We start from the raw sequence: 7,939 nt of genomic DNA on the forward strand, positions 1-7,939 counted from the left end.
GGATCAAGCAAGCAAGCAAGCCAAGCACGCGCGCACCCAGCGACGCGGGGTTCGGTGGGGAGGCGAGGCTTACCAGGAGACGGCGAGGGAGAGGGCCTTGGAGGAAGAACCCGAGCAGCCGGAGGAGGCGTCCGCGGCCGCGACGAGGCCGAGAGAGGGTGGAGGAGGAGGGAGGTGGGGAGGAGCGGGAGGCGGTTTCGCTGGTCGGGGACGGTGGCGCCGGGGCGGGTTTGTTGGGCTGGCTGAGGAAATGTTGCGGCCGTGCGTGCCGAATGCTATGCTTGGGGTTTGGACTTTGGACCCCTTCGACGGCGCTAATCCTCCTCCTTCTAGAAAGATCACGAGTCCGTGAATGCTTGTGGCCCATGTCCAACTTGATCTCAACTTTTCTTAATGAGCCAAACTATTCTTTTTTAAGGGAAAGATTGCAATTATATTAAAATATCATCACAGTCACTACAATCAAATAGCACCAGCAATGCCAAATCCAGTGGTAGTTGGCCCATATGGACAGCCCCACTACCACTGATGTGGGTTAGCTTGGCTAATTCATGAGCAAACTTGTTGCCACCTCTCCCTATCTTTCGGAAGACAATGTTCGATCTATCTTGCAGAAGTTCCCTAATTACTATATAATGCTCTCTCCAAGCTGCTAAAGGGGTTGCAGGGGACAAAATGTTTGAAATAACTGCAACACAATCAGATTCAACGATGATCTTTTCATTTCCTAACTCAAGAGCAACCTTTAGCCCAATGACACACGAACAAACTTCAGCCTCTTCGATACTCACACAGGCATGGAGTTTTACGCCCTCAACTCTAACAAGTCTGCCCATGTAATCTCTTATAATGTACCCAACACTTGGTTCACCCAAATTGGCTACAAACGCAGCATCCATGTTTACTTACAGCCATCTCACTGGAGGTCTAGTCCAACTATACTTTCCCGCAAGGCTTGGTCCATATTTGTTCAACACTGGCATATGGCACTTCCGGGGAGTAGTCGCATCAACCGGCGTCTTTCCCTTGTCATCAGTGGCGAGGCATTCACCCGAAAAAGTCACAATGTAGTTTTGCAGGAATTTAACCGAATCTATAATGGAGCGTGAGGGAGTCCTGTACTAGGGGGTGTCCGGACAGCCGGACTATCATCGTCCGCCGGACTCCAAGACTACGAAGATACAAGATTGAAGACTTTGTCCCGTGTCCGGATGGGACTTTCCTTGGCGTGGAAGGCAAGCTTGGCGGTACGGATATGTAGATCTCCTACCATTGTAACCGACTCTGTGTAACCCTAGCCTTCTCCGGTGTCTATATAAACCGGAGGGCTTTAGTCCGTAGGACATAACATACATTACAACAATCATACCATAGGCTAGCTTTAGGGTTTAGCCTCCTTGATCTCGTGGTAGATCCACTCTTGTACTACCCATATCATCAATATTAATCAAGCAGGACGTAGGGTTTTACCTCCATCAAGAGGGCCCGAACCTGGGTAAAACATCGTGTCCCTTGTCTCCTGTTACCATCCGCCTAGACGCACAGTTCGGGACCCCCTACCCGAGATCCGCCGGTTTTGACACCGACATTGGTGCTTTCATTGAGAGTTCCTCTGTGTCTTCACCGATAGGCTCGATGGCATCTTCAACCAACAACGCTGTCGAGGGTGAGGCTTTTCTCCCCGGACAGATCTTCGTATTCGGCGGCTTCGCACTGCGGGCTAATTCACTTGGCCATCTGGAGCAGATCGAAAGCTACGCCCCTGGCCATCAGGTCAGATTCGGAAGTCTAAACTTCACGACCGACGTCCGCGGAGACTTGATCTTCGATGGGATCGAGCCACAGCCAAGCGCGCCGCACTGTTACGATGGGCATGATCTAGCTCTGCCGCCGAACAGTGCCTTGGTGGCCGCACAAGAATCCGCTCCGGCCCTTAGACCGGAGCCGATCGCCCAGATCGAGGACCGGTGGTTGGACACCGCCTCGGGGGCTTCAACTTCCACGGCGATGGAGCCGAACACTAACCTTGTCCCTCGCGAAACTCGTGACTCCGAGGTGCCGGACTCCTTGCCGGACTCCAGACCTCCCACGCCCCTGCCAATGAAATCTGATTGGGCGCCGGTTATGGAGTTCACCGCCGCGGACATCTTCCAACACTCGCCCTTTGGCGACATCCTAAATTCGCTAAAGCATCTCTCGCTATCCGGAGAGTCCTGGCCGGATTATGGCCAGGATGGTTGGGATACGGACGATGAAGAAATTCAGAGCCCACCCACCACCCACTTTGTAGCCACTGTCGATGATCTAACCGACATGCTAGACTACGACTCCGAAGACATCGACGCTATGGACGACGATGCCGGAGACGAACAGGAACCAGCGCCCACAGGGCACTGGAAGACCACCTCGTCATACGACATATACATGGTGGACACCCCAAAAGATGGGGACAGCGAAGAAGCAGCGGAGGCAGATTCCTTAAAGAAACAGCCCAAGCGCCGGCGTCAGCGGCGCCGCTCTAAATCCCGCCACAACAAGAATGGAGATTCCGGCATAGGAGATAATAATACCCCAGAAAGTGCCGAAGATAATCCCCTCCAGCAAGACTCAGCGCAGGAGGATGCAGAAGCAAGCCCTCACGAGAGGGCGGCAGACGAAGAGGTCGAGGACTATAATTATATACCTCCCTCCGAAGACGAGACAAGCCTCAACGACGACGAATTCGTCGTGCCCGAGGATCCCGTCGAACAAGAGCGTTTCAAACGCAGGCTTATCGCCACGGCAAATAGCCTAAAGAAAAAGCAGCAGCAGCTTCAAGCTGATCAGGACCTGCTGGCCGATCGATGGACCGAGGTCCTCGCGGCCGAAGAGTATAAACTCGAACGCCCCTCCAAAAGCTACCCAAGACGCAAGTTGCTCCCCCGACTAGAGGAGGAAGCATACATACCTTCATCACCAGCGCACGATACGGCAGACCGACCATCCCGTGGTCGCGACAGAGAGGCATCCAGGCCCTCAACCAAGACCGTACCCCGGCATCACTCCAAAAGTACGAAGCCAAGAGGGAACGCGCCGGACATGCGAGACGTATTGGAGGACAAAGCAAGGCAATCCAGATCCATCTATGGATCACGAGGGCGCCCCACGACCCGTGACGAATACCGTCGCGCCGGATACAATAACCCCGGCCGGGCCTAACACAGCAGACAACGCTCTCTCGAGCTGCGTCGTGATATTGCTCAATATAGAGGCGCCGCACACCCGCTATGCTTCACTGACGAAGTAATGGATCATCAAATCCCTGAAGGGTTTAAACCCGTAAACATCGAATCCTACGATGGCACAACAGACCCCGCGGTTTGGATTGAAGATTATCTCCTTCACATCCATATGGCCCGCGGCGACGATCTCCATGCCATCAAGTATCTCCTACTCAAGCTTAAAGGACCAGCTCGGCATTGGCTTAACAGCTTGCCCGCAGAGTCAATTGGATGTTGGGAAGACCTGGAAGCCGCATTCCTCGACAATTTCCAGGGCACGTATGTGCGGCCACCAGACGCCGATGACCTAAGCCACATAATTCAGCAGCCAGAGGAATTGGCCAGACAATTCTGGACATGGTTCTTGACAAAGAAAAACCAAATTGTCGACTGTCCGGATGCAGAGGCCCTCGCAGCCTTCAAACATAACATCCGCGACGAGTGGCTAGCCCGGCACCTGGGACAGGAAAAGCCGAAATCCATGGCAGCACTCACATCATTAATGACCCGCTTTTACGCGGGAGAGGATAGCTGGCTAGCTCGCAGCAACAACCTCAGTAAAAATTCTGGCAGTCCGGATACTAAGGACCACAACGGCAGGTCACGTCGAAGCAAAAATAAACGCCGCATTAACGGCGACGATAAGGAGGATACGGCAGTCAACGCCGGATTCCGAGGCTCTAAACCCGGTCAGCGGAAGAAGCCATTCAAAAGAACCACTCCGGGTCCGTCCAACTTGGACCGAATACTCGACCGCTTATGCCAGATACATGGCACCCCTGAAAAGCCAGCCAATCACAACAACAGAGATTGCTGGGTGTTCAAGCAGGCAGGCAAGTTAATTGCCGAAAACAATGACAAGGGGCTAAACAGCGACGACGAGGAAGAGACCCGACCGCCGAACAATAAAGGACAGAAGGGTTTCCCCCCACAAGTGCGGACGGTGAACATGATTTACGCAACCCATATACCCAAGAGGGAGCGGAAGCGTGCACTAAGGGACGTCTATGCGATGGAGCCAGTCACCCCGAAGTTAAATCCATGGTCCTCTTGTCCGATCACTTTCGATCGAAGAGACCATCCGACCAGCATACGCCATGGCGGATTTGCCGCATTGGTTTTAGACCCAATCGTCGATGGATTTCACCTCACGAGAGTCCTGATGGACGGCGGCGGTAGCCTGAACCTGCTTTATCAGGATACAGTGCGCAAGATGGGCATAGACCCCTCAAGGATTAAACCTACAAAGACAACCTTTAAAGGTGTCATACCAGGTGTGGAAGCCAATTGTACAGGCTCAGTCACACTGGAAGTGGTCTTCGGATCCCCGGATAATTTCCGGAGCGAGGAGTTAATCTTCGACATAGTCCCATTTCGCAGCGGCTATCACGCTCTGCTCGGACGAACCGTGTTTGCAAAGTTCAACGCGGTGCCGCATTATGCAGACCTCAAGCTCAAGATGCCAGGCCCTCGTGGAGTCATCACGGTCAACGGAAATACGGAACGCTCCCTCCGAACGGAGGAACATACAGCGGCTCTCGCGGCAGAAGTACAGAGCAGCCTTTTAAGGCAATTTTCGGGTCCGGCCGTTATACGACCGGATACAGCCAAACGCGCCCGAAGCAACACCAACCAAGACCACCTGGCACGATCCGAGCACGCGTAGCCATGCGGCCCTAACCCCCGCCCTCGCATGATTGCAAGAACAACCCTCCGCGTACATCATTACGCTTTGGAGATACCATGGGCGTAGGGGAAGGGGCACGACCACAATAGACCCAGAGTGCGGTTCGACCACACCAGGGGCTCGCAAGTGTGCGACTCTTTCTTATTTACTATTTTCTTTCTTTGTATACACAGGACTCCGTTAGCCAGAGGCCCTGTCCGGCGGTGAACCTGCCGAACTCACGATGCAACAGCCAGGGAAAAAAGAAGGCTGCGACGAACACTCAGGTGGTCTTAATTACGAGCATTAAATTCGATTATATACACCAAATCCGCAGCTCATCCCTGGAGGGGGACATGTTTAATTAGTCCAAATCCCTTTCTTACCGCACTATTTGTATCAGTCCGCACTCATAGCAGACTTCCTTTAATAAATAATGCATCACTTTTCGACTGCAATTACATTACTTTTTATATATATATGTTCATTACATGACATCTTGCACCCGTATATTTTGGTACGGCCTAATACACCAGGGGCTTATGTTCCCCACATTATGGTGTGATAAGTCCGAACACTTTCATAAGTGCGGCACCCCGAACTTATAGCATTATATGAATCAGCTCCGAATCATGTCTTGGGTCAATAGTTGGGTTTGCCCGGCTCCCACGTTTTGGTGCCTTACGTTCCGTTCTGTCGGCTAAGGTGGCACTGGGAGAACCACTGCGATTGCGCCCCGGTTGAGCCGGGCGAGCGCCTCAGTGGAGAAAGCTAAAACTGACCGGCATGATAAGGCGAGAGACTGGTCGCTGTTCGAGAGGTCTTTTCGGGTCCTTAAAGACTCACGCCGCTTCGAGCGAAGTTCCGGATAATGTCCGACGAAGGCGTGGATAGCGCCCCGGATTCGGTCTTCCGAATACCATGGGCTTCGCCGAAATTTAAAATTATAGAATTCTATGGCTAAGTGAGAGTGTTCAAGCGTTATAAGTCCGGTTGCCTTGTTCGTTGTGTTGAGCGCCTCCCTAGATGGACCCAAAAATGGGAACAAGAGTGCTCAAGTTTATCCCGAACACCCCAGCACTCGCGGCTCGGGGGCTGAAGCCAACGACTTGCCATCTCTCAGATTTTATAAACGGCCGAACAGAAGGTAATATTTTAAATTAAACAAGCGTTGCTTAAAGCGCACATGAACAAAGTTTTCAGCGCACAGGATAATACATAGCGAGTTTTACTCAAAAATTACATCTCGAGGGCATTCATCCGCAATATCGTGGGCTCCCTTCAGGACAGTTTTATAATACATTTCGGGCGTACGATACTCCTTGCCCGGTGGCGGTGGGTCAGTGAGAAGCTTCTCCGCATCCAGCCTGCCCCAGTGCACCTTTGTGCGGGCAAGGGCCCGACGAGCACCTTCAATACAGGCGGAGCGCTTGATGACCTCCACCCAGGGGCACGCATCCACCAGCCGCCGCACGAGGCCGAAGTAGCTCCCAGGCATGGCCTGTCCAGGCCACAGCCGGACTATAAGGCCCTTCATGGCCTCTTCAGCTACCTTGTGGAGTTCGACCAGCTGCTTCAGCTGGTCGCTTGGGGACACCGGATGGCCGGCCTCAGCGTACTGAGACCAGAAGACCTTCTCTGTTGAGCTCCCCTCCTGGCCACGGTAAAATGCGGTGGCATCGGATACACTGCGCGGCAGATCTACAAATGCCCCTGGAGAGCTCCGAATTCGGGTAAGTGTCAGGTAGTTTACATTAACATGCTTGCTTTGCATGAAAAATGCCTTACCCGCCACTATCTTCTTTACATCTTCAACCTCCTGAAGGGCCTTACGGGCCTCGGCCTTGGCGGACTTGGCACTTTCGAGAGCCGAGGCAAGCTCGGACTCTCGAGTCTTGGAGTCACGCTCCAAGCTCTCATGCTTCTTCATGAGAGCCTGGAGCTCTTGCCGCACTTCCGCCACCTGTGCCTCCTGCTTTTCTCGCTCTGCCGTTCCGCGGCCGCATTGCGTTCGGCCGCGGACACAGCCTCCTTCAGGGCTGCCACCTCGTTTGTGGCCCCTGCAATACCCATATTATCCTTGTTAATTTTATTGCAACCAAAATCCTTTTCTGTAAGGTAACAATTCAAAGTGGTGCTACTCACCTTCTTTGTCCTCAAGCTGCCTCTTGGCATGGCCGAGCTCTCGCTCGGACCGCTTGAGATCTTGCTTTAATGCACCAACCTCCGTAGTCAGTGTGGCAGAGGTCAGCAACACAGCCTGCAAACCCATATTGACATAATTTATTAGCAACCTACAAATATCTTTTTAGATCCTCAGTCCGGCTTTTCTGTCCGAACACCGAACCGAGCATCAGGGGCTACTGTCTATGCGGTATTACATTACATAATTTTAACTTCTTACCTCAAAGCCTGTTAAAAGGCTACTGCAGGCTTCGGTCAGGCCGCTCTTGGCGAGCTGGACCTTCTGAATCATCGCACTCATAACAGTGCGGTGTTCTTCCTCGATGGAAGCGCCTTTGAGCGCCTCCAGCAAGTTGTCCGGTGCCTCCGGTTGGACGGAGGCCGCCGGCGTCACGGTCTTGCCCTTCTTTCGAAGGGGCCGCCTGCCGGACTCTGGAACCATTGCAGGTTCCGACGTAGAGTCCGGTGCAAAGTTCGGGAGGCTGCCTTGCGGCGCCTCCAGAGCCTCCTCCTGATGGGTCCCTCTCTGGGATCCCACCTCGGCGTCCTCATCGGCGCGGGGGGTGGAGGCAGTCGGAAGTGAATCCGCATCCGACGGGGCCAACGACCCGCTCGATGAAGCGGGGAGATCATCATCGGCCGGACTGCGGACAGTATGCGGCATTAGTAGGACACTATGTGACACGAAAGAAATTGCATGTCAGGGATCCGGATACTTACGATCTCGCTGGAGGCCTGGCCCTTGAAGGCCACTCCTCCTCGCCAACATCGGTGTTGGCGGAGCTGTCCGGGGGAATAGTTCTCCCCCTCTTGGACCCTTCGGCCTCCC

The sequence above is a fragment of the Triticum aestivum genome, chromosome 7B (assembly GCF_018294505.1).
Source record: "Triticum aestivum cultivar Chinese Spring chromosome 7B, IWGSC CS RefSeq v2.1, whole genome shotgun sequence".
NCBI lineage: Eukaryota > Viridiplantae > Streptophyta > Magnoliopsida > Poales > Poaceae > Triticum > Triticum aestivum.